The sequence below is a fragment of the Ovis aries genome, chromosome 18 (assembly GCF_016772045.2).
Source record: "Ovis aries strain OAR_USU_Benz2616 breed Rambouillet chromosome 18, ARS-UI_Ramb_v3.0, whole genome shotgun sequence".
NCBI lineage: Eukaryota > Metazoa > Chordata > Mammalia > Artiodactyla > Bovidae > Ovis > Ovis aries.
Genome location: NC_056071.1, coordinates 13,298,949 through 13,323,306, shown reverse-complemented (window position 1 = coordinate 13,323,306; position 24,358 = coordinate 13,298,949). Strand labels below are relative to the sequence as shown.

Genomic DNA, 24,358 nt, shown 5'->3' with positions numbered 1-24,358 from the left:
CTCCTCTGTCCATGGGATTTTCCAGGCAAGAATACTGGAGTGGGTTGCCATGCCCTCCTCCAAGGAATTCCTGACCCAGGAATCGAACCTGCGGTCTGCTGGGTCTCCTGCATTGGCAGGTGGGTTCTTTACTACTAGAGCCACCCAGGAAGTGTAAATAATTCCAGAGTGACCTCCAGTTTGTTCCCTGGGGTTTGGAAAGCTACACTTCCCCCAAGGCTTTACCTGCTTGCTGTCAAGGGAACAAACACCATTTTAGAACTTGCTTCCCAAAGTCTGATTGCCCTCATTCTGAGAAGCTTCTGCTGAAGACCTTTTGAACTATTTTTGTCCATCGTTCTATCCAATTCATTTGAGATCATGGATCTATTTTTGAACTCTGCTGTAGCATCATTACCCTAACTTCTCCTGGGCTATCTTGTTTAAAAGGTGCTCTCCCTGAGATTTATGCTGCCTCAGTTTTTTTCACTTCACAGAGCTTCAGATTAAAAAAAATTCTGTTTCTGATGCTCAGTATCTTGGTCTGAGATGGGCTCGCAGGGGGAATTTTCTCCCCTAAATTTGTCTCGGGCTTTACCACGTCAAACCCATTGTAGTCCAAGTCAACAGAGCCCCAAAGGTCTGGGCTGGAGTATTGCTAACTCTCCGGCTCATGGATCGAGCCAGACAAAGCGCCTGAGGTCAAAATGTGGTATCCCCAAGCTGTGTCCAGATGTTTCTGTGTGAGCTGGAAGAGGAGGACTGCTCCCTCTTTGTCTGAGATCATGTGGAGTCCCTGCTGTGCACCAGGTAAACATTTATCACCCCCTCTTCAGTATTCTTTGTTCATATGACTGCTTAAGCTTTCAATCTGGAGAGTCACGCTTTTTAATTGAAGTACAGTTGATTTATGGGTTTCTGTTAGTTTCAGGCGTACAGCAAAGTGATTCCGTTTTATGTATGTATTCTTTTTCAGATTTTTTCCCTTACTGGTTAACAAAATATTAAATATAATTCCCTGTGCTAAAAGTAGGTCCTTGCTGGTTCTCTCTCTCTTTTTTTTTTCCCCATCTGTTTCTCTCTTTTGCTGGTGTGTACTGACCCCAGAGGGTAGGGTCTGTGTTCTAGACCAGTCTTCAGGCTCCTGGCTGGTGAGGGAGGAATAGTCAGAATCGACAGGTGGTTGTTGAATGACTGAGTGAGTGTATGATGGGTGACTTTCTGTCAACTTGACTGGGCTAAGGGATGCCCAGGTTGCTGGGGAAATGGTTTCTCTGATTGTGTCTGTGACAGCGTGTCCAGAAGAGAAGGGCTAGAGTCAGGGAACTGGGTAAGAAGTTAACCCTCACCAGTGCTGGTGGGCGTCTTCCTATCTGCTGAGGACCTGAATAGAACGAAAAGGTTGGAGAGGAGTGAATTTGCTCTCTGCTGGAGCCGAGATATCCAGCTTCTCCTGCCTTTAGACGCTGGCAGTCTTGGTTTTTCTGCCTTTGGATTCTGACCACTGGCCCTTGATTCTCAGTCCCTTGAACTTGGGCTGGATTGCACCCCGGGCTTTCCTGCTTCTCTAGCTTGCAGATAGCTTTTGGGGCTTCTCAGCATCTGTAACTAATCCCTATAATTCGAATTGTGGTGTTGGAAAAGACTCTTGAGAACCCCTTGGACTGTAAGGAGATCAAACCAGTCAATCCTAAAGGAAATCAATCCAGAATTCTTCATGGGAAGGACTGTTGCTGAGGCTGATGCTCCAATACTTTGGCTACCTGATGCAAAGAACTGGAAAAGACCCTGATGCTGGGCAAGATTGAAGGCAAAAGGAGAAGGGGGTGGCAGAGGATGAGATGGTTAGATAGCATCACTGACTCAGTGGACATGAATTTGAGCAAATACCAGGAGATAGTGGAGGACAGAGGAGCTTGGTGTGCTCCAGCCATGGGGTGGCAGAGTGGAACACGACTTAGCAACGGAATGATAACAACGAAAATCTGTATAATCTATCTCTCTCTCTGTCTTACCTGTTATCTGTCTATCATCTGTCTAATCTATCTATCTCTATTATTTATCCATGTACCTATTGGGCTTCCTTGGTGGCTCATGCAGTAAAGAATCTGCTCGGAATGAGGGAAAACTCGGTTTGATCCCTGGGTCGGGAAGATCCTCTGGAGAAGGAAATACTAGAAGAATACCCACTCTAATATTCTTGCCTGGAGAATTCCATGGACAGAAGAGCCTGGGGGGCTGCACTCCATGGGGTCGTCTATTGGTTCTGCCTCTTTGGAGAATTCTGACTCGTAGGAGAGAACGAGTGATCTGTCCCCAGCCTGGGGAGCTGTGTTGTTGTGATGCTGTCTGCCTCACTTGGGATTTATCCCAAACCGGTGTGGTCGTGGGTGGGCCATCAGGAGTTGGGCCAGGCTGCAAGGTGCAGGAGGACAGAGAAGGGGGCTACCAGGGATGCACTAGGTGATGCCTGGCCTGGCTTCTCAAAGCCTCCGTTTCTTCATTTGTGGAAAGAGCTAATGAAAGATGGTTTCACCAAATTCTTGTACAGTGAATCCGCTAAGAACTCACTGACCATCTTGTTTCTTTTTATGATATTCCTGTAAGGTAGAGAGAGACGAAAACTGTCCAGCTGGGCCCTGCAGTGATGTACATGAGGTGGTGGTGGCTGGTACCTACCAGACCTGCCCCCTTCCCAGGGCAAGTATATAGTTGTGCCTGTCTATTCTTCTGAAGTGAAACTTGCAGTTTCTATAACCTACTCACCCACTGACTAAAAAAAGCAAGGCTGTCACTGCTGCATAAGGGAAAAATAGCAAGACATATTTATAATAAAATATTTTCTGTTGAATAATGAAGTAGAAGAGTCTCAGTGAATGAGTTCAAGTTTTTAAGATGTAACATAATATGCAACTGAATAATTTTGAAACTTTAACAGTACTTGAGCATTTAAAATCAGGGCTCTTATATTCATGCACGTTGGTAGGGTTACCATGAGCACAATTTCTTTGGATGCGCACCTATTCAGGTGTGTTTACTGGCAACCAGGATCCTATGATACTGTAGGGAACGGGATTTTCCAAAATAGTGAATGGCACAATTGCTTATAAATGAGGCAAAGAATCATTTTTTTTCAAAGAGTAGTTGCATTCCTGGAAAACTATATTAAAAAAAATTCCTTGTTTTTATATCTAAAGTGGAGTCAGGTTTCAAGCTCTGATACTGTATGCAGAGTTTTCACCTCTGTGACTGTCCCTAAGTCCATTAGAGAACTGTACGGGACACGGGGTCATTCTTTATTCTGCACAACTGTCTCTGCACAGAGACGCCTGGCGTCCCTCTCTCCCGGCCACTGAATGCTATCCCTGGGGCACTGCCATCGAATGACTGTGAAAACCTCCCCACATTTCTTGCAAGTCCCCTCTTATGAGTTTCTGCCCTTGTTGAGAACATTTGCATTTATTTTGCGACTGGATATCTTTACTTCTTAATCTCTGCCGCCTACTTCACTCACCACCACCCTCCCCGCCGGAAACCACCTGTTTGTTCTCTATCTCTGAGTCTGTTTCTATTTTGTTTTGTTTTGTTTTTTAGATGCCACAGGTAAATGAAATCATATGGCATTCATCTTCCAAATAACGAATACTCGGAACAATTTACTTTTTGGCCGCACTGGGTCTTCACTGCTTTGTAAGGGCCTTCTTCAGGTGTGGGCTTTGCCTAGTTGCAGCGAGTGGGGGCCACTCTTGGTTGCAGTGAGTGGGCTTCTCGTTGTGGTGACTTCTCCTCCTGCAGAGCTCAGGCTCTAGGGCACGCAGGCTCAGCAGTTGTGGTGCGGGGGCTCAGCTGCCCCGCAGCATGTGAAATCTTCCCAGACCAGGGATCGAACCTGTGTCCCCTGCATTGGCAGCTTCCCAGGTGGCACAATGGTAAAGACTCCACCAGGAGGCACAGGAATTGCAGGTTCCATCCCTGGGTCAAGAAGATCCCCTGGAGGAGGAAATACTGGCAACTTGCTCCATATTCTTGCCTGGAGAATCCCACGGATAGTGGAGCCTGGCCGACTGCAGTCCATGGGGTTGCATAGAGTCGGACAGGACTGAGCATGCATGTCATTCCCCTGCATTGGCAGGTGGATTCTTATCCACTGTGCCACCAGGGGATCCCTCAAATAATGAATACTTTATTGATAGCACTTGTATCAGTTAAAATGTTTTGGGTTGCAAGTAGAGAAAATTCATCGAGAGCCAGGTTAAACAATAAGGAGATGCATTGGCTGATATAGGGGGGAAAGGAAGGTATTGAATATTGCCTGCTGTGAAGAGGTGCAGTGAGTGTATTTTCTGGAGCCAGACTAGCTGGGTTTATATATTAGACCCGCAGTGGGGTGGCCCCCTGTCCAAGCATACACAACTGTATTGCCTTCAACAAGTGACCTAACTTTTCTCTGTCTCAGTTCTATCATCTGTGAAGTGGAGTAGACCCATTGAAATGTCCGACCCCACCAGGCTCCTCTGTCCACGGGATTCTCCAGGCAAGAATACTGGAGTGGGTTGCCATTTCCTTCGCCAGGGGATCTTCCAGACCCGGGGATTGAACCTGGGTCTCCCGCATTGCAGGCAGATTCTTTATTGTCTGAACAACCAACTGTAAGTTTGTGGTATTTTGTTACACAGCGATAGAAAACCAGTGCAGCTGGCTTCCTGCTAAGGTTGTTTCCTCGGGTGCTTGTAAGAGGGCTGCCAGGAGTTACTGGTGCCAGATATACACCTCTAGTGGGAGAAAAAGGGACTACTTCATTATCTGCTTTTCCTTACGGACAAAGAAAACTTCTCCAAAAGTCCCCAGAAAACTTTCTCTCATATCTCATTAACTGATGGAATTGGGTCAATGTACTTGCTCCTTAATGCACTGCTGGTGGTGGGGACTGGTGTTAACCACTGTTTGTTACACGGTGTCAAGTTTTAAAATGAGACAATTAAAAATGTACTTGAAATGGAAAAAAATTGGCAGTGAACAGAGAAGATAAAAAATTGGCCAGTACTTAAATCTCTTTGTGTGTTCCATATTCCCATTGGTGGCCCACTGTCCAAGCATGTACAGTGTATTCAAATCCCCATGAAATCTGGATCCTCGGATTGGATGGAACTTAAGACAAATGAATTACAATCCAATCTTAAAATTGGATGGGGTTTAAGGTAAGGGAGGTTGGATCACTGGCTGCCTTTGGAGATGAAGGAAGGCGGGGTGGGTGAGCGTCCAGGTTCCTGGCCTCAGTCTTGTGTATGAGGCATTCTCAGGCGCTTATGGGATCTCCAGTGCTCAGTGGGTAGGTTGGAAATACGAATCATGAGCTTGGGAGTGAATGTCGGTGATGGACTTGGGGTCCCTTTTAAAGTGTGCAGCCCAGTGATTTTTATTATATTTACAGTCTTTCTTGATGTTCTAAATGTATATAAGGAAAATTTTTAAAGTCCTGCTTCATGCCCCCAAATGTGCGGACAGGGTGGAGGAACTAGAGCTGAGAGACACAGCTCTAAGCCTGTGGTTTTCAAAGATCCTGAGCTGAAAGGCCAGTTTTCACATGTCCAACGCTTGGTAGACCGGTATGTGGTCCCAGGGCATATGGCTCGTTGTGGCCTGAACCATGGGCACCTCTGTACGTGAGTTAAGTGATGCCCAAACAAGTCTACGCATGGATTCATCAGCCAGATCCATTGATCTCCTGCTTGGATATCGTGGCAATTTCAAATTGCCACACAAGTTCCAAAGGGCTCATTCAGGCACTGGTCTGTGAATCACATTTTAAGTAACACTAAGGCAATGGCAACCCACTCCAGTACTCTTGCCTGGAAAATCCCATGGATGGAGGAGCCTGGTGGGCTGCAGCCCATGGGGTCGCTAAGAGTCGGACACGACTGAGTGACTTCACTTTCACTTTTCACTTTCATGCATTGGAGAAGGAAATGGCACCCCACTCCAGTGTTCTTGCCTGGAGAATCCCAGGGACGGGGGAGCCTGGTGGGCTGCCGTCTATGGGGTTGCACAGAGCCGGACACGACTGAAGCGACTTAGCAGCAGTAGCAGCACACTAGAGGAAACTTCTAGAAAATTTAGTACCCCTATAGTTTTCTTCCTGGTTCTCCTTTTTTTTTTTTTTTTGTAACACACAGATTCTTTTCTCCTAGGTCTTAGTCACCTCTTGGGCTCAGCTATGGCCTCCGAGTTTCCCCACAAAGCCACGTTGCCATCAGAGGCAAGCCCCAAACACTGCTGACAGGAGCTGGAACTGGAGCTGGCTGGCGGCCATGATCCCATTCATTGTCTGCAGGGCCAGGCTCTCCTGCACAACCACACAGGGTCTCAGCTCCAGTTTCCTCATCTCTGTGGATTCTCCTGGATTCACAGAGGCTCAGCAGTCTGGGGACCAGGGGAAGAGGCAGAGCTGGGAGCTTCCAGGCCCCCAGGCAATATTTAAAGAGAGCTCAGTGGCCGAGTGTGGGGAGTTATCCGATGCAAAACCGTAATAATAGCCGAATACTGGGAAACCTTTATTGAGATGTAGCAGTCAAACCACACAGTTGTTAAGCAACCATAACGATGTCTTCAATAATCAGTTCAGCTGGTCTCTATTTAACGTAATAGCTGCCTATTAAACATAAATTAAGTACAGAGTTAAATGTCTCCAGGACACAAAAACCCCCAAATGCCTGCCAAACCCAGAATGGAGCCTCTGGCTGAAGGGAAGGGGTTGGGAGGGCGGCCGCCTGGCCTGGGTGTGCTCCGGGCTGGATGGAGCGGGAGCCCTGCGCCCTGCCCAGCTGTCTGCTCATGAAGAAGCAGCTTTCCCAGGGTCGGGATGGGGAGAGGGACCAGCTTTGCTGCGCACTTCAGTCCCTATTACGACTCATAAATCTTTCAGTTTCATAGACATTCCCGAATATGCCAGAAATACAGAAATGCTTCCAAGAGGCCCTGTGAGGCCTCGATGGCCTCGAAAATGCCAGAGTGCTTGTGAGTTCTGCCCCTTCTCCCCACTCCCCCTCCCAGCCATAGACAGGCCCTTATCCCTGGCTTGGACCGCAGTCGGAGATTTCCAGCCCCCAGCCTCCTTCCAGACCATTCGCTACCCTGCCATCGTTCAGCCGTCCCTCTTCCTTCCTCCTTCCTCCTCCTCTCCCTTCCTCCCTTCTTCCCTCCCTTCCTTCCCTTCCCCCTTCATCTCCCCCTTCCTTCCTTCCCACCTCCCTCTCTTCCAGAAATACTTACTTTGCACCTACTGTGTGCTAAACACTCTGGGAGCAATACAGTGGCAGTAAAAACAGATCCCAGGGCTTCTATTTCGGTGGGGGAGGCAGCCAGTGGTCAGCCTGCTTTTTTTGGGACACAGCCTGAACTCAGACTCTTTGGACCTTCTCTCTTCTGATCTCTAAGCCCCCAGGAATAAAGGCCTCATTTATTTCCATTCTCATTTCCTACAGCTTCCTCCTTCCTCTTCCCAACAGGCCAGCCATTAAGTGCACCCAGTTATTTATGTTTCTTAGGACTCCTTCTGGGGACCGCCTACATAGAATTTACCCGGGATTATAGCTTCAAATGAGGGCTTCCCTGGTGGCTCAGACAGTAAAGAATCTGCCTGCAATGCAGGAGACCTGGGTTCGATCCCTGGGATGGGAAGACTGCCCAGAGGAGAAAATGGTAACCCACTCCAGTTTTCTTGTCTGGGAAATCCCATGGACAGAGAAGCCTGGTCCACCGGGCTGCAAAGAGTCGGACACGACTGAGCATGCAGGCATACTCAGAGATGACTGGGTATGAATCAGTGCAGAGCTCTGTTGATACAGCTGTGCCCTCTGGAACAGGAGTCCCCGCAGGCCAGCTCCTCTGCACAGCCCAGTCCCCGGATGGCTCGCTGCCTGCTGGCCCCTGCTCCTGGCCGAGTAAGGCAAGAACGGCAGTGTACAGTGACTAAGAGAAAAGGTTCAGTCCTGGCCCCTCTACTCTCTGGCTCTGTAGCACTGTGCACGCAACCACTAGGAACGTGTTTGCCCAAGTATAAATGAGGATGCGGACTGAAAAAAAAAATACACAGCCTAAAAGCTGAGAGTTATGTTTTATTTGGTGGCCACAACTGAGGACTTAAGCCTGGGACACAGCTTTCGGTAGCTCTGAGAGCCTGCTCCAGAGAGGTCAGGGAGGAACCAGGACATATAGGAATTTTTGCAACAAAGACTAGGTAGTTGGAACATGAAAAGATTCTAATTAGAGAACACCAGGCAGCTCACGTTGAGGAATTTAGCACTTTTCTATGTATGGGAATATGCCAGAGTCTGTGCTCCTGAAATCACTCCTTTGATACGCACCTTGGCTACCTGGGGCCAGTGTCCCGTTTTCACATCCCGAGTCTCCTCAGGGCGCTCTGTCGGGGGGCTGGTGGCTGCCGTGACTGGTGACTTGGTGGGCATTCTGTTTCCATCCTGAGTCCCCTCAGGGCTCACCATGGGCATCTATAGCAGCTGATGGCTCCAGCATCCTTTGTATACTAACCTGGCAGGCAGCATTCTTCGTCCTCAGGGGCAATTCACCGGATTGCAGGGTTGTCTCGAGGAATAAAGAGTAAATGCATATGGTGGCTCAGAGGGTAAAGAATATGCCTGCGATGCAGGAGACCCGGGTTCGATCCCTGGGTCAGGAAGATCCCGTGGAGGAGAGAATGGCAACTCACTCTCAGTATTCTTGCCTGGGAAATCCCATAGACTAAGGAGCCTGGTAGGCTGCAGTCCATGGGGTCACAAAGAGTCGGATACGACTGAGGAACTAACACTTTCACTTTCAATAATTCTCCAAACCGATGCTTTCACCCTTGAAAGTGCCCATGAACCACGTGGCTGTCTTGCTGAACTATACATTCTCATTCAGCAGGTCTGGGTTGGGGGTCTGTGGTTTCATCCCTAGCCAGTTCCTTGGTCATTCAGGGCTGCTGCTTGGGAACCCCAGTCTGAGTAGCAGTGGCTCCAAGGGTGGATTCTTAGTAGCATTATTGATATTAAAACCAGTAGGCATATGAGAAAACACAGTGAAGCTTTTCATTAAAACACAATGAATTTCAGTTTGGAAAGCAAAACCCTGTAGTGTCTGCTGCCTGTCAGCTGGGCTCAGCTTGGTGGCCAGAAAGTGGCTCCCACGACCTGTCATTTATGCATCCCCAAATGTGATATTGTCTTGTCCTCTCCTCTACCCCTGGAGGAAGCAGATGGAGGGTGCTGGGTACCGGGGTGGGCGCTGGTCTTGCCCTGGGCAGTGGTGCATGGCTGCAGGGAACAGAGCCTGACCACGCCCTGCCTGTACCCAAGAGTGTGTGCACAGGAAACTTGCCCATGTACTTAATTCATCTAAATGCTGGAGAAGATATGTCTGGGGCTCTTTGTAGCACTTGCATCTTTATTTTCTTATTGCCTCTCTTCATACTACCCCCTCACCCTTATACCACAGAAACAGCTCTTGCTAAGAGCGTTCATTACCTTCTGTCACTGCAAACAACGGATATTTCTCTGTCCTCTTTCTTGACCTCTCCTCAGGGTTGAAGGATGATGATCCCTCCCTCCTTCTTGAAACACTCTCTTCCTCTGACTGTCCTGATGTTCCACTTTCCCGGTTTTGCAGGATTGCCCTTTTTTATTGGCATTAAATGTCAGAACTCCTGAAGAATTGAGTCCTAGGCTCACTCTCCTCTTCTTCTTTATTTTTGGGAGGTCTCATTCACCCTAGTTGTAAGCCTTAAGTCTGAAGTCATGTAAGTCTGGTACCACTTATCTGAGTATAGCCCAGACATTTGTAGGTTATCTCTGCAGAACTACTGAGCAATTGCCAACCCCCTCTCAGAGCTCTCAAAGGCATCTCAAGATCAGAATGTCCAAAACCACACTTGTGATCTGTCTTGCTTCAATCTGTCAATTTCCAGGTTTCCCAAATCAGTGACTGACCCCAGTTTATAGGGGGAACACCTCAATATCATCCTCAACATTCCCCTTTCTCTCGGGGTTCCTGAGTCGGGAAGATCCCCTGGAGAAGGGAAAGGCTACCCACTCCAGTATTCTTGGGCTTCCCTGATAGCTCAGTTGGTAAAGAATCTGCCTGCAATGCAGGAGACCCAAATTGATTCCTGGGTCAGGGAGATCCTCTAGAGAAGGAGTAGACCATCCACCTTAGTATTCTGGCCTGGAGAAGTCCACGGGGTTACAAAGAGTCGGACGTGACCCAGCGACTCTCACCTCTTAAGGAGTTTCTCTCAAAACCTGTCTATGACTTTTACATCTTAAGGAGTTTCTCTCAAAACCTGTCTACTTTGCTTAACCTCCCATCACTGCCACCTCTATAGGGCTGTGATTACCGTTTTGGTTTGGAGCACCACTTGCCTTTTCCTCTACTGGAGGTGATCAGGAAAGCCAAGTATCCCACAAAGGCGAAGACAAGCGATGGATTTCATCTCTGCTCTAAGAAAAGCTTCATTCAATATGGCAGAAAACCATTCTTGTGGGATGGCTTGGATCACAGACACAGGATGGCTTGGACCAAATTAGTCCAGGCTTGGTTTCCTTTTGTGGGGTAGGATTGGAGTTCACCTTTTGCCGTCTACCAGAAAACGCTTCCTGAGGGTGTAGGCATTGTTGTCTCATGTGGGTGACTTGACTGCTAAGGATGCGTGCATGTCTGCTCAGCCCCTTCAGTTGTGTCCGACTGTTTTGTGACCCCAGGGACTGTAGCTCGCCAGGCTTCTCAGTCTGTGAGATTCTCCAGGCAAAAATACTGGAGTGGGTTGCTATTCCCTCCTCCAGGGCATCCCCCCAACACAGGTGTCAAACCAGAGTCTCCTCTATTACAGGTGGATTTTCACTGCTGAGCCACCAGGGAAGCCTGACTGCTAAGGATAGGAGGGAGAAATTATATCTGTGTGTGGGCTGATCAATTTTGCTTTCCACATTTTAAGAGCAAATTCATTCGCTCTGTATAATAGTCTGGAAACATGTTTTCTTTGTTCATCCATTTACTCATTTGGGAAGATCTATTTTGGGGAGTAATTTTTGCTTTATTGACAAGACAGTGTAATCCATAATGAGGAATTTTCCATTTTCACGCTTCTGCTGAGGACTGTGGGAGGGTGAGAAGCATAGTGATGGAGACAGGCAGAGCCCGTCCTGTCCTTGACTTTGCCCCTTGCCTGAAGGGCTTCCTGGGAGCAGGTGTCACAGTCCCCAACTCCACTGAGATGAAACCTTGGTTTTTATGTTTGTTTGCTTATTTATATTAACAGCATTTTGCTGTAAATCCAGAGCCAAGGCATACTTACACATTTTTTAAAGATTATTTTATTTATTTATTTTAGGCTGTGCTGGGTCTTCGTTGCTGCTCGTGGGGTTTTCTCTAGATGTGGCGAACTGGGGTCTATTCTCTCACTGCGGTGCCCGGGCCTCTCACTGCACTGGCATCTCTTGTTGCTGAGCACAGGCTCTAGGGCACGTTGGCTTCAGAAGTTCTGGTTCCCGGGCTCTAGCGCGCAGGCTCAATAGTCATGGTGGATGGATTTAGTTGCTCCACCATATGTGGGATCTTCCTGGACCAGGGATCCCACCTGGTCTCCTGCATCGTTAGGTGGGTTCTTCACCACTGAGCCACGAGGGAACCCCCAGAGCACACATTTGATGCCTTGGATTTCTCTTAGTTAGCTGGAAATCATAGTCTTTGCACTCAGACTATTTGGTTTCAAATTCTAGTTAAGCCTCTTACTTCCTAGCTGTGCATTTTGGGGCATGTGACTTACCTTTTCTTTGCTGTGGTTTCTTCAAGTGTAAACTGGGGATCATAATACTATCTCATTGTTAGTGCTGTGAGGATAAACAAGATGGTGTGTGTTGTTCAGCACTTAGCCCAAGACTTTGTTTTTGGTGGCTAACCTTTTCTTTTCTTTTTGACATCAGTCTCTTTATTTTTCTTCAGTTTATTCTTTCTCACCATCCTTTCTTGGCATATTGTTTCTATCTATGCCTCAAACATGGGCTTTCCTGGACCTTCTGTCTTGTTTTACTCAGCACATATTCTGAGGGTGATCTAATTTAGTCTGTATCAACTCTTCTTTCCTTGGGTTTGACCCCAAGATCTGAAACTCTAGCCCAGCCCCTACACTGCAAAACCCAGACTGCATCACTAGAGACCTGCTGGCTATCTCTGCATGGATGTCTCTTGGACACTTTTCAGTCTGAGACCCTCTTTCTACCTCACCTCCTTTCCTCAACAGCAGCAACTCAGCCTTCTCCTTTCTCCTCGATTCCAACTCCTTAACATCCTGGACATTGTCTTTGAACATGTGTCAGGCTTTCTAAATAATAATGATTATATTACTATACGACTTCAATGGAGAAGGTGATGGCATCCCACTCCAGTACTCTTGCCTGGAAAATCCCGTGGATGGAGGAGCCTGGGTAGGCTGCAGTCCATGGGGTCGCTAGGAGTCGGACACGACTGAGTGACTTCACTTTCACGTTTCACTTTCATGCTTTGGAGAAGGAAATGGCAACCCACTCCAGCGTTCTTGCCTGGAGAATCCCAGAGACGGGGGAGCCTGGTGGGCTGCCATCTCCAGGGTCGCACAGAGTCGGACACGACTGAGGCGACTTAGTAGCAGCAGCAGCATACAACTTCAATAACTAAAAAAAGGTAAGCCAGATAATCAAACTCTTATTCTTAAAACATGGTAATGCCTTTAAACGCAAAAGTACTTCTTGCTTTTGTCCAACTTGGCTACAAGTTAAATGTTCCCAAGATCTCCTTCTCAGGTTTGGTAATTCATTAAAATGGTTCACAGAACTCAGGAAAGCTGTTTACTAGCTGTATTGCCAATTTATTATGAAAGGACACAACTCATGAGCAGCTAGACCGATGAGCTGCACAGAGAGAGGTGAAGGAAAGGGTAGCAGGCTTCCGGGCCCTCTCCAGCTGTACCATTCTCCCCGCTCCGTCATGTGTTTAGCAATCTAGACCCCAAAATCCTTAGGTGAGGGTTTGCTTTTCTTTCCTTTTTGAAACTGGAATATAATTGCTTCTCACTGTCGTGTTAGATTCTGCTGTGTGACGTAGTGAATCAGCTCTATGGATCCATCTATCCCCTGCTTCTTGGACCTGCCTCTCACCCCGTCCCCAGCCCCCTCCCTCTAGGCCATCGCAGAGCATTGAGCTGAGCTCCCTGTGCTATACAGCGGCTGCCCACGAGCTAGCGATTTTACACACGGTAGGGTGTAAATGTCACTCCTCGTCTCCCAAGTCACCCCACCCTCCCATCCCCGCCCATTCTCTGCACCTACGTCTCTATCCCCTATTCCTGTCCTGCAAATAGTTTCTTTTTGAAAAATGGAGGCATCATTACACAGGCATGATTGACTGAATCACGGACTGTTAGTGATTAACTCAATCCCTAGCCTCTCTCCTCTCCTAGAAGGTCAGGGGTGGGGCTAAAAGTTCTAACCCTCTAACATTGCGGTTCGTGCCCCTAGGCGTCATTCTATTAGTATAAATTCAGGTGTGGTTGAAAGGGACTTATTATGAATAACAAAAGACACTTCTCTTTCCCCATCACTCAGAAATTCTAAGGGTCTCAGGAGCTTTGTCCAGGAACTGGGGATGAAAGTCAGATACATGATGCTCATCACATCCCAGTATCACATCTTTTCTTTACATGTAAAATGAAATAAAACTCTTCACTGTGGCCAACTGTGTGGTCTTTATTCTATCATCTTCATTGGCTGAGTGTTGGTAGACTCTATTGTTGATCCATGTGAAATAAGCACCAGGTGGAGAAATGACTCTTTTCTCCAAAGAATAATGCTTTTCTGCCAGAACTGGAGCTTCAAAATTGCTCACAGCTTAGTACAGGACAAGAAATTACCAGCAAGAAGAAATCAAGATTAACTTTGAAAATGGACAGAAAAGCAGAAAAATAGAACCGTGAAGAATGCCAGTATAACTCATAGCTTCATGTTGACACACCCGAGGAGTGAAGGAGAGTCGCAAAATTTCAGCTAATTGTCCTGAAACTTCACTTGAGAGTTAGCTGGGTCTCAATTTCATCTTGGCTGTCCCTTGAATGAGTCACTTTTTCTCTCTGAACCTGTTTTTCCCCGTTTATAATGGGTGGGGGCGGGGATTGGGCTAGATCACTGGTGCTTCTAGGGAACAGTCTGAAAGTGTGTGGGGACATTTCTGATTGTCACAGGGATGGGCCTGGGTTCTACTGGCATTTGGTGGGTGGAGACCAGAGAACGATGGTATTCTGCACAGGACATCCTGAGTCGGTCCCACCAACTGTTCCTCAAGTAGGTAGACATCCTGTTGTGGTCACCTGGGCCATGAACCTAACTCTGTTGTGCATGTACACTCAAGCCATTGCTTCATGGTTGCACCGAATTTTCAAGAAGGCAAGCACCGCCTCAGTGGAAGAAAGCATATATTGACACTTTGCTTAGTTTGTAGCTCTGCAGAGTTGTTCACCGTTTCTGAAAAATCATGCCTCTGATGACAGCATTGCTTCTAGTGTCTGCTGTGACAACACTGCCTCAGACTGTCTGCAGCTGTAGGCTCTGAGTGCATGGTGATTCTATACCGACTGTTAATGTACTTATTTAGGTTATTTTAAAATGTCAGCTAGAAAGAATGAATGTGGATAATATATCAAAACTAGATATAAGCATCTGACTTGTTCTTTTCGTCTTCTAAGTGTGAAATGAAAATGAAATGAGAAGTTAGTCATTCAGTTGTGTCTGACTCTTTGCAATCCCATGGACTGTAGCCCACCAGGCTCCTCTGTCCATGGAATTCTCCAGGCAAGAATACTGGAGTGAGTAGCCATTCCCTTCTCCAGGGGATCTTATCAACCCAGGAATTGAACCTGTGTCTCCCACATTGCAGGCAGTTTCTTTACTGTCTGAAGCCATCAGGGAAGCAAGCATATTTGTTCTTCTGAGTGTATTTGTTCACAAACATTCAAAGGTTGAAATTCATCTTATTGTATTGTAAATTGCTTTATTTCTTATTGTTTATAGCACAGAGTGCTATATTTATTTTTAAAATTATGTACTTAGGTAGGTTATACATCTATAATTCCATTTAAGTCTAGGAAAGGGGATGGTAAATGGAAATTATTGCATTTAGAATGGATAAACAACAAGGTCCTAATGTATAGCACAGAGAACTATATTGAATATCCTGTGATAAACCATAATGGAAAAGAATATAAAAAAGAACATATATATATGTATAACTGAGTCACTTTGCTGTACAGCAGATATTGGGACAACTCTGTAAATCAGTTATACATTACTAAATTTAAAAAAGTCTAGCAAAGGAGATATTACAAAATATTTGCTATAAAAATAGGGTCTTGAGTCTAATAGGATTAGCACTCTTTGGAGTGGGTAATTTTCAGTTCTGATATTTTAGGAAAATGAAGTAACATCAAATGATACAAAACAGCCAGCCAGAACTCTTAACAAAAAGAATGAATAGCGCAGTAACCAAAGAGATTGAATATGCCCTTCACAGTGGCAAGTCTCCCGCACCCGCCCCGTTCAAACAAATGCCAATTACAGAGCCCTCCATGTCTTCATCTCCACTGGGAGTTGAGTCCACCCTCATAATCTTCCCTGGCAACTGTTGCTAGGAAGATGCTGCTTCTCCACCTGACCTTCCAAAGACTTGAGGTTATAGCTGGTTTGTTTCCCAGCTGCTGATGAGGAGGTCACATTTGCCCTGCCAGAGGGATGGAGAAACACACAAACAGCTCAGATAGCAACAGCACACAGAGGATGCTGGGGACTATACGCTCACACGGGACTTGGTGGCCAGGAGATGTTTGATCATTGCCTTCCGTTCCTGGAGGCTTGGGAGGGAAGAAAAAGACCATCACTAATCTCTGCCTTGCACTTTCTTGTTTCAGCAGTGGTGGAGGCACTATAGGGAACTTGCTAGTTTGGCCCCTTTCATTAAGTCTGTTGGCAGAGCTTGTGGCTCACAGGCAGGCGGTGTCCACGTCTCATTGCTTCAACTTGCGCTGCTCTGTTCTTTTGAGATTGCTGAATTGTGATAGTGATTATGATAATGATAGCTACCATTCGTTGAAACTTGCTTTGTTCCTGGCATTGTCCTAAGTGTTTTTCTTGAATTGCCTCATTTAATCCCCACGGCAACCCTTTGAGGGAGGTATCACAAACTCCCCTATTGTACTAATGAAGAAACTGAGCAGAGAGAGGTTAAGTCTCTTGCCCAGTTCCACTTAGCCACTTTCCTCTGCTGTGTTAATCTGTGCTGTGATTTTATTTTTTAAACATTTACTTATTGATTTGGCTGCCTTGGGTCTTACTTGAGGCACCCGGGATCTTCCGTTGTGGTGTACAGTTCGAGCTCGCGGGCTCCGTTGCTCCAACTGGAGTCTTAATTCCACAACCAGGGATCAAACCTGGATCTCCTGCTTTGCAAAGTGAGTTCTTAACCACTGGACCACCAGGGAAGCAACTGTGCTGTGATTTTAAGAGACTCTCTTCTTCAGTTAGCAGATGGACATCTGCCTTGCAGGAAGACACACATTGGCCATGCCTTGGGATTGGAAAGTATAAACATGCAGCAGAGAAGGTTCCTATCTTCAGATTGTTGCAAAAAGTTTCCTGGTTTGGGATTCGTGAGAATTTCTTGACTCTCAACCAGACCCAGCTTCTAACAGTGGCAGACATGGGGTGGAATGGGGGCAGAATTTAGGGAACACCACATGGCTATGAGAAGCTTAGGATATTTCCCCATGTGTTAGAAATGTAAGCAAGCCAGTGTTTTTAGAAGTGGTGAGCTGCAGATGGGGGCTGGGGCAGATGTCCGTTTGCATCATTGAGAACCCTACAGTCCTCTCAGGAGTCAGAGATCATTAGTGGGTTGAAGGAGGAAGCCAAGTGTCTCAGACAGTCCAACCATAGGCAGACCACCCTGGTGCTGAGAAAGCCAGGATCACTGAAGCATCTCCTTTGCAGGCTTCGATCCTTGGGAGAGTTTAGCTTCATTTCCTTTGATGCTCATGGTATTTAAGCCCATGCCTAGGTTGTTGTTGTTTAGTTGCTAAGTTGTGTCCAACTCTTTGCAACCCCATGGACTGCAGCATGCCAGGCCTCCCTGTCCCTCATGCATGGATAGAAGACTTTATGTATCTTTGACACCACTGATTTCTGGACTTCAAATAAAAAATTTCCAGGCAAAATGTCCACCTTTGCTTTGGGTTATCTCTCCATTGACAATTATCACTTCCAGTGCTGAAACTCGGACAGAACAGATTCTAAATGGGTCCTTGACACCAATTAGCAGCTTCATTCCAATTTCCTCCCATTTGGAGATATGGAAACATAAGGAAAGAAAGCACAGTTTTTGGACTTCCCTGGTGATCTTCCCTGCCAATGCAAGGGACATGGGTTTGATTCCTGGTCCAGGAAGATTCCACACGCTGCGGGGCAACTAAGGACCATAAACCACAGTTACTGAGCCTGTGGTCTGGAGCCCTGGAACCACGACTACTGAAGCCCAGCTGCCCTGGAAGGTGTGCTCTTCAGCAAGAGAGGCCACCTCAATGACAAGCCCGAGCACCGCAGCCAGAGAGAACTCCCCGCTTGCCGCAACTAGAGAAAGCCTGTGTGCAACAGTGAAGACCCAGAGCAGCCAAGAAAAGAAAAAAAAGAAAGCACTGTCTTTACTTTTAAGGATCTCACAGTCAGGTGGACAGAACACTGCTTAACCAATGATTCTATTACAGCAGGAGAGGCGTCTAGAGATATGTATCCAAGCTGTTCTGGGACCATTTGGAGGGAATGGGAGTGGAGGATGATGGTTGGAGGATTCCCTGAAAAGGAAAACTTAAGTTGAGCTTTGAAAAAAAAAAAAGTAACCAGCCAAGACAGTGGAAATTGTAGGTGGAGGGAAGAGTGGGGCAGGTGTTTAGTTACTCAGTAATCAGCTAACTCAACTGTTTCTCAAGACATACCAGGCATTGCCCTTCATGCTGGGTTACAATGATGTCCTCTAAGTGGGCCTCAGTTGAAATATTTGGTGTGACTCAGCTTATTCTTGCCACCTTTGTTATTGTTTAGTTGCTAAGTCATGTCCGACTCTTTGGTGAGCCTGTGGACTGTAGTCCCGCTAGGCTCCACTGTCCGTGGGATTTCCCAGGCAAGAATACTGGAGTGGGTTGCTATTCTCTTCTCCAGGGGATCTTTCCAGACCAGGGATCAAACCCACATTTCCTGCATTGGCAGGCGGATGCTTTACTGCTGAGCCACCTGGAAAGCTACCTTGCTGCTGCTGCTGCTAAGTTACTTCAGTCATGTCCGACTCTGTGCAACCCCATAGACGGCAGCCCCCCAGGCTCCCCCATCCCTGGGATTCTCCAGGCAAGAACACTGGAGTGGGTTGCCATTGCCTTCTCCAATGCATGAAAGTGAAAAGTGAAAATGAAGATGCTCAGTCGTGTCTGACTCCTAGCGACCTCATGGACTGCAGCCTACCCAGGCTCCTCCATCCATGGGATTTTCCAGGCAAGAGTACTGGAGTGGGGTGCCATCGCATTCTCTGGGGAAGCTACCTTACGCTATACAAATTTCCAGGCTGTTGGGAATGAACTGTTAGAAAACGGCCTAGTAGATTAAAAAAAAAAAAAAATCACTCCATCCTTTGTTTTCCTGGAAAGTTCCCCAGGAAGAGACTGCCAGGCCCTGAAGACGCACATGGATGCAAAATATGTGCTGATCTCCATTCTCAATGCACCAGAGGTTTCTGTAAATAACACTCATCCCAGATCACAATTGAGTGTAATTTAGCTCCAACCCTCATGCAAGAGAGTTGATCACTGACCTCATTACAATTTAGGTTTTGGAGAAAGGGCTTCAAAACAGAATGAGACTAGGGATAATTGCCTTGGGAGAGCAGGGAGCCACAGCCCTGACCTGAAGGATGAAAGCTGGGTTATTGTAGAAAGATGTTCAAATGATTAGGAGGATAAAGAAGGTTCATCTTTTAGAGCTCTTCATGGTTTAAACGCCAGTCCCTTCACCCTGATGGAGGTCAGTTTCATGCTTATCTCCAATTTGCAATGTGGAAATCGAGGCCTGGGGGAAAGAGTGAGAGGCTCAGGACCTGAACCTAGGCTTCTGGTTCTAGGCCTGATGCTTCCTTCCCTTTTATCAACCTTGTTGAAATCCCCATAGACAACGTGTTTTCTGTAACGCTTGCTGGGACAGCATCTCTCAAGAACCTTCAATGACTTAAGGGTAAAATGCCTCCTGGGTCAATAGTATCTTACAATTTGCTATTAATTTCTTGATGCTTTTGTTCCATGTCCAATTTGGATTTGCCATTTTGAGGCTCACCTAGGTTCTCAGAGCTTGTTCTCTGACTGTTGAGGAATTTCCTCACGATAGCTGGGGGCAGGATAGGAGGTAGTTCTTGGTTTGTATTGAGGGGAAAATTTGTACTGGGGGACTTCACTTTGTATTTCCCTAGTGTGAAATCTGAAGCACAGCAAGAAATTAAGAATTAGGTCTTCAGGGCAGATAGGGAAACAGGGCGAAAAGGTAGTGGAGCTGGTAAAAAAGCCACAGTGTGCTTGGAAAGCTAAGTGCCAAGGAGGCAGGAAATGGTGAGCACAGGGATGAGAGAGAGAGAAATAAAGGGAGAGAGAGGGAGAGACAGAGAGAAAAGGAGAGAAAGAGAGAGAGAGAGAAAGAGAGTGGGGGGAGAGAAAGGGAGAAAGAGAGAGGGGGAGAGAGAGACAGAGAGACAAGAGAGTGTCTTCATTCACACTGGCCCTCCCAGGGCCCAGCCCAGACTGAGCTTAGTACTTATCAAGCCGAGTGACTCCTGCTTAGTGACCGTGGGAACTGGGCTGAAGGGACTAGCATACTGACTGCTGATTCTGGGAGTCCCTTAGGGAGAAGTGAGTCTGAAGGCAAGAAGGCTTAGTCACAGACACACCTGGTCTTCCTAAAGCACACGTGCACTGTAGAAACTAGAGGAATGAACAGGCAGATTCCTCCAGGACCACTGCCCCCAGCTCCATTGCAACCACCTCTCTTCTGCCCCTGCACTTACCCACACATTACCACCATCACCACTACCGCCAACAGACCCATTTGCATCTTCGTCTCTGACACAGCCACCGTCGCTGCCATCAGCACCATCACTAGCATCCCCGTCTCCACCTCCAGCCCCACGGCCACCTCATCAACCACTGCCACTACCATCCCCTTCACGGGGGCCCTTGTTACACGCCGAACTCCAGCTAAAGGCTTCACATGGGTGTAACCCTCACAACACTCCTCCGCAGTGGGAATGACTGGCCCTGTTTTCAGGGGAGGGGATTGAGGCTCAGAGCAGTAGAATCATTCGCACAAGATCACACCCTAGAAAGCTGCAGACACAGAATTTCACCCCAGGCGAGTGTGTGCTTCTGAGAGGGAAGGCGCAATGGTTCGGAGAGCTGCCATGCTGCACACGAGGGCGTGTGCTGGGGGCTGGTTTTATGTCCAACTGGGTCTGAGAGTCTCCTATGGACTGTGACAGGCCCGCCAATATGTTCTTCCTTCCCTTTCCTGGTTTCCTTTCACACACTCTGGATCCTACGGTTTTCCAGGTCAGAGCAAATTAAAATGCTTTATATCCCCCCTTTTCTGAGCTGTTTGCACACAGTTCTGGAAACAGATGGAATCTGATAGAAATCCCAGATGATAACTCAGATGTGAAAGCACTGTGCAAACATCCATGTAGCATAAATACCTCTGAGCATACGAGAGAGAGACAGAGAGAGAAGCAGAGACACAGAGAAACTCAGAGAGTGCTATGCAGAGACAGAGAGATAGAGAGATGGAAAGTGACAGAGACACAGGGAAAGGCAGACTGAGGGAAAGAAGGAGAAACAGAGAGAGAAAGAGACAGAGAGAGAGCGAGAGATAATGCCTGATGACATCATTCACTGTTCATGCCATTTGGGACCAACCCTGGGCCTTCGGGTCACCTGAGCCGATGACTTCTCAATAGCTTCTGTTATAGTTGAAGGGATGTGACGAAAAAAAGTAAAGCTCTTAGCTGAATGTCAGGCTGATTGAGTGCCTGAGAAGGTTAGCGATTCTTTTCATGGACGAGAGCGTCTCTTGGCCAGTCGTGATTCTGCCCTGTCCCTGCAGTTCCCTAGCCTGGTTTCTGATCAGGAGCGAGGGGAGGAGGACACCGCCTTCTTCCTGTAGGAGCCCCGTGTGGCCTGCCTGCTCTCGCCAGATCTTCCTGCTGGTGCTGAACCAGATATGTATCCTTTCCGTAGCATCCCTGGCTGGAGGCCAGAGTCAGGTGTGAACACAACTCAAAGTTCACCGCCAGGTATACAGCATGAATTCGAGGACATGCTAGCATTGGCGAAAAGTGCCCTGGAAGCTGTCATTTCAAAAGTCAAGATGGGACTTCCCTGGAATCCAGTGGCTCAGATTGGCACTCCCAATGTAGCGGACTGGGTTTAATCCCTGGTCAGGGAACTAGATCCCGCATGCTGCCACCAAAAGTTCCCACAGCTAAGACCCTGCACAGCCAAAGAAATTAAAAAAAAAAAAAAAACAAGTCCAGGCACCCTGCGTTTAAAGGGAGGCTTACAGCATGGGACTGAAATCACCAATGGTTCCCATGAAATGGGAGCTTGATTAAGGTTCTGACCCATAATCAATTAACCTGGAAAAAGGCTTTATGGGGATATATTTGGCCCAAAGGGGAGGGGCGGGGCTGCTTATGCTCTGGCAGCAAGGAGCTCAGAGTCTGTTAAGGACATTACCTGGAGGCCTCTGGGGACTCTGCAGCGGAGGAAGACTTGCGGGCAGAGATGTGTTATCCGTGGTCCTCACTCTGCGTTTTCTTTCAGGACACTGCCTTCCTGCTTTGCTCTCTCCTTCACTCCACCTAAGCTCCCTGGGGTAGCCCGGGGCTGCCACAGTTTCCAGGGGACAACCCGAGTCTGCTTTCATCTCCATCTCCATCTTTGTAACCGCAGTGGAATCACTAATTTCTCGGAGCCTCATCTTTGAAGTGGGAATAATGGTAGCCTACCCATTTACCTTGCAGAGGTGTTGGGAGGACAGGAAGAAACAGCAGCACGAAAGTCCTTCTGAAAGAGTAAAGCCCTCTTCCAAAGCCAGGGGTTAACTGCTGATTCTGTTGCTTTTTGTTTGAGGTTATTTTCCAGAGATGGAGACCAAGACCAGCAGCTGGTGGATAGAATGTAAGTGGCTCTTTCATCTGACCTTGAATTCGGTGACCTTGGCCAAGTTCTCTGGAGCCTGGAAAGCTTTATCAACAGAATTGGGAACTAGCAACATCACTTCCTCCTGCTTGGGACCATTTAACATCAGGGTCCAAAGTCAGGATGCAAAGCTGGGTGACAACGGATGTCACTGACTAGTGAACAAGATGTGAGAAAGGATTCAGCCCCCCACAAGGCTGCTCTCAGTGTGGGGACATCGTAAGCTTTTAAACATTAATTTTACTTCATTTGTACTTTGTTGATCTTCTGTAATACCCTCCTAAATTTCCCACAAAGTGTTCCTTTTAAAATTGGGAAGACTTAGTGAAAATTTAAATTTGTTTCTGTAGCTTATTTCCCCATCTCCTTCTGCTGCCCTCTCTGTCCTTCCCAGGTAACCTTCCCCGGCCCCTCCCAGGCCAGCCTGGCTAGTCCTGCCCTGGGCTAACTTGGGGGAGGCCTGCAGGGCTGGACAGACAGCATCAGGATCCAGTGGGTCCTGCCACCTGGGACATTGGTTGCCCTGCTGGAGGGGCTGGGCTGGGCAGCGTCTGTTGGTTTGAAATGGCGACAGAGCACAGTGATGATGGAGGTGACCCTCTGCTCAGTTCCAACCCTGTATCAGAGTCTTTCTGAGCCATGTTTCATCCCATCTTCCCATCAGCCCCGAGAGGAGTACGTTGCCATCAGCTCTCTTGAGTTTGCAGATGGGGATGCTGAGGCTCAGAGAGGTTAAACAACTTCCCTAAGTCACACAGCCAGTAAGGAACTGTGCTATAATTTGAACCTGAAGGGCCTGAACTCAAACAGTAGGGCTTTTCCCACCAGTAAGAGAAGTATTAGGGGCAGATGCATCATGAAATGCTCTGGGTGGGGTGTAGGGGGAGAGGAAGAATGGTGGGGGGAAAGGAGGGAATGTTTGAGGTGGGGTTACTGATGCAACTCCACCTTGATCACGCGTCATCAACAAGATGTGGCCCCTCCTGTCTATCCAGAGAATGTTAGTCTAGTTTTCCTGGCAGAAGGAGCAGGTGGGAGCTTTGTGGATCCTGTTGACTCTGAACCTTTCAAATCCCAAAGTAGAAAATACTTAGGGTGGAAGTCTAAGTATTTAGTCTAAGTCTAAAGTCTGGGCAGAAACTTCTATCTGCAAATTGTTTTATCTCTATTTCTTGTTTAAAAAAGAGGCCCTTAGTATTCAACATAAAATGTGACAATGTGATGCTGTTAAGAAACAGAAATCTGGGTCAACAGAGTTTCATGTAGACTGAGGTGGGGCCCCTCTCTGGGGCAGCTTCCCCAGGATGGAGCTCCACTCAGAGAGTGGCAGGTCACATGGGAGCACACGGGACAGGGTCCCTGATGCTTTTGTGCCCTGGGGGTGGCCCAGGCCCTGTGGGGTGAGGCGGGAAGGCTGTTGGCATGATGGAGTGCCCCCCAGGCACTGGGACTTCCCACAGACTCTGCCACTGCATCCTGACCGGAGCCTCGCCAGGGTGGCCCTGAATCCCTGCCATCCACACGCAGCCTCCCTGCCTCCCAGAGGAGGGGAGTTAGGGGCAGCTAAGACAGGATGTGTGACAGACTTAGAGAACAAACTTACGGTTACCAAGGAGGGTGGGGAGAGGAGAAGGATGGAGGGAAGGTTAGGGAGTTTGAGATCGACATGTACACACTGCTGTATTTCAAGTGGATAACCAGCAAGGATCTAGTGTACAGCACAGGGGACGCTGCTCAATGTCAGGTGGCAGCCTGGGTGGGATGGGAGTCTGGGGGACAGTGGATACCTGTATATGTATGGCTGAGGCCCTTTGCTATTCACCTAAAACTATCACAATATTTTTATTGGCTTATGCAAGCTGTGTGCTAAATCGCTTCAGTCGTGTCCGACTGTTTGCAACACCATGGACTGTAGCCTACCAGGCTCCTCTGTCCATGGGGATTCTCTAGGCAAGAATACTGAAGTGGGTTGCCATGCCCTCCTCCAGGGGGTCTTTCCTACCCAGGGATAGAATCCATGTCTCTTATGTC

The 24,358-nt window shown here is 47.6% G+C and overlaps 1 long non-coding RNA gene across 1 annotated transcript in view; it reads left to right on the top strand.

The window, feature by feature from the left end:
- Positions 1–386: 386 nt before the first annotated feature.
- The window catches only part of LOC132658153 (uncharacterized), a 61,923-nt gene continuing 37,951 nt past the window's right edge, over positions 387–24,358 (top strand). Inside the window, exon 1 of the long non-coding RNA XR_009597320.1 lies at positions 387–789. This is a non-coding gene — a long non-coding RNA (uncharacterized LOC132658153). The remainder of the gene's footprint in view (positions 790–24,358) is intronic.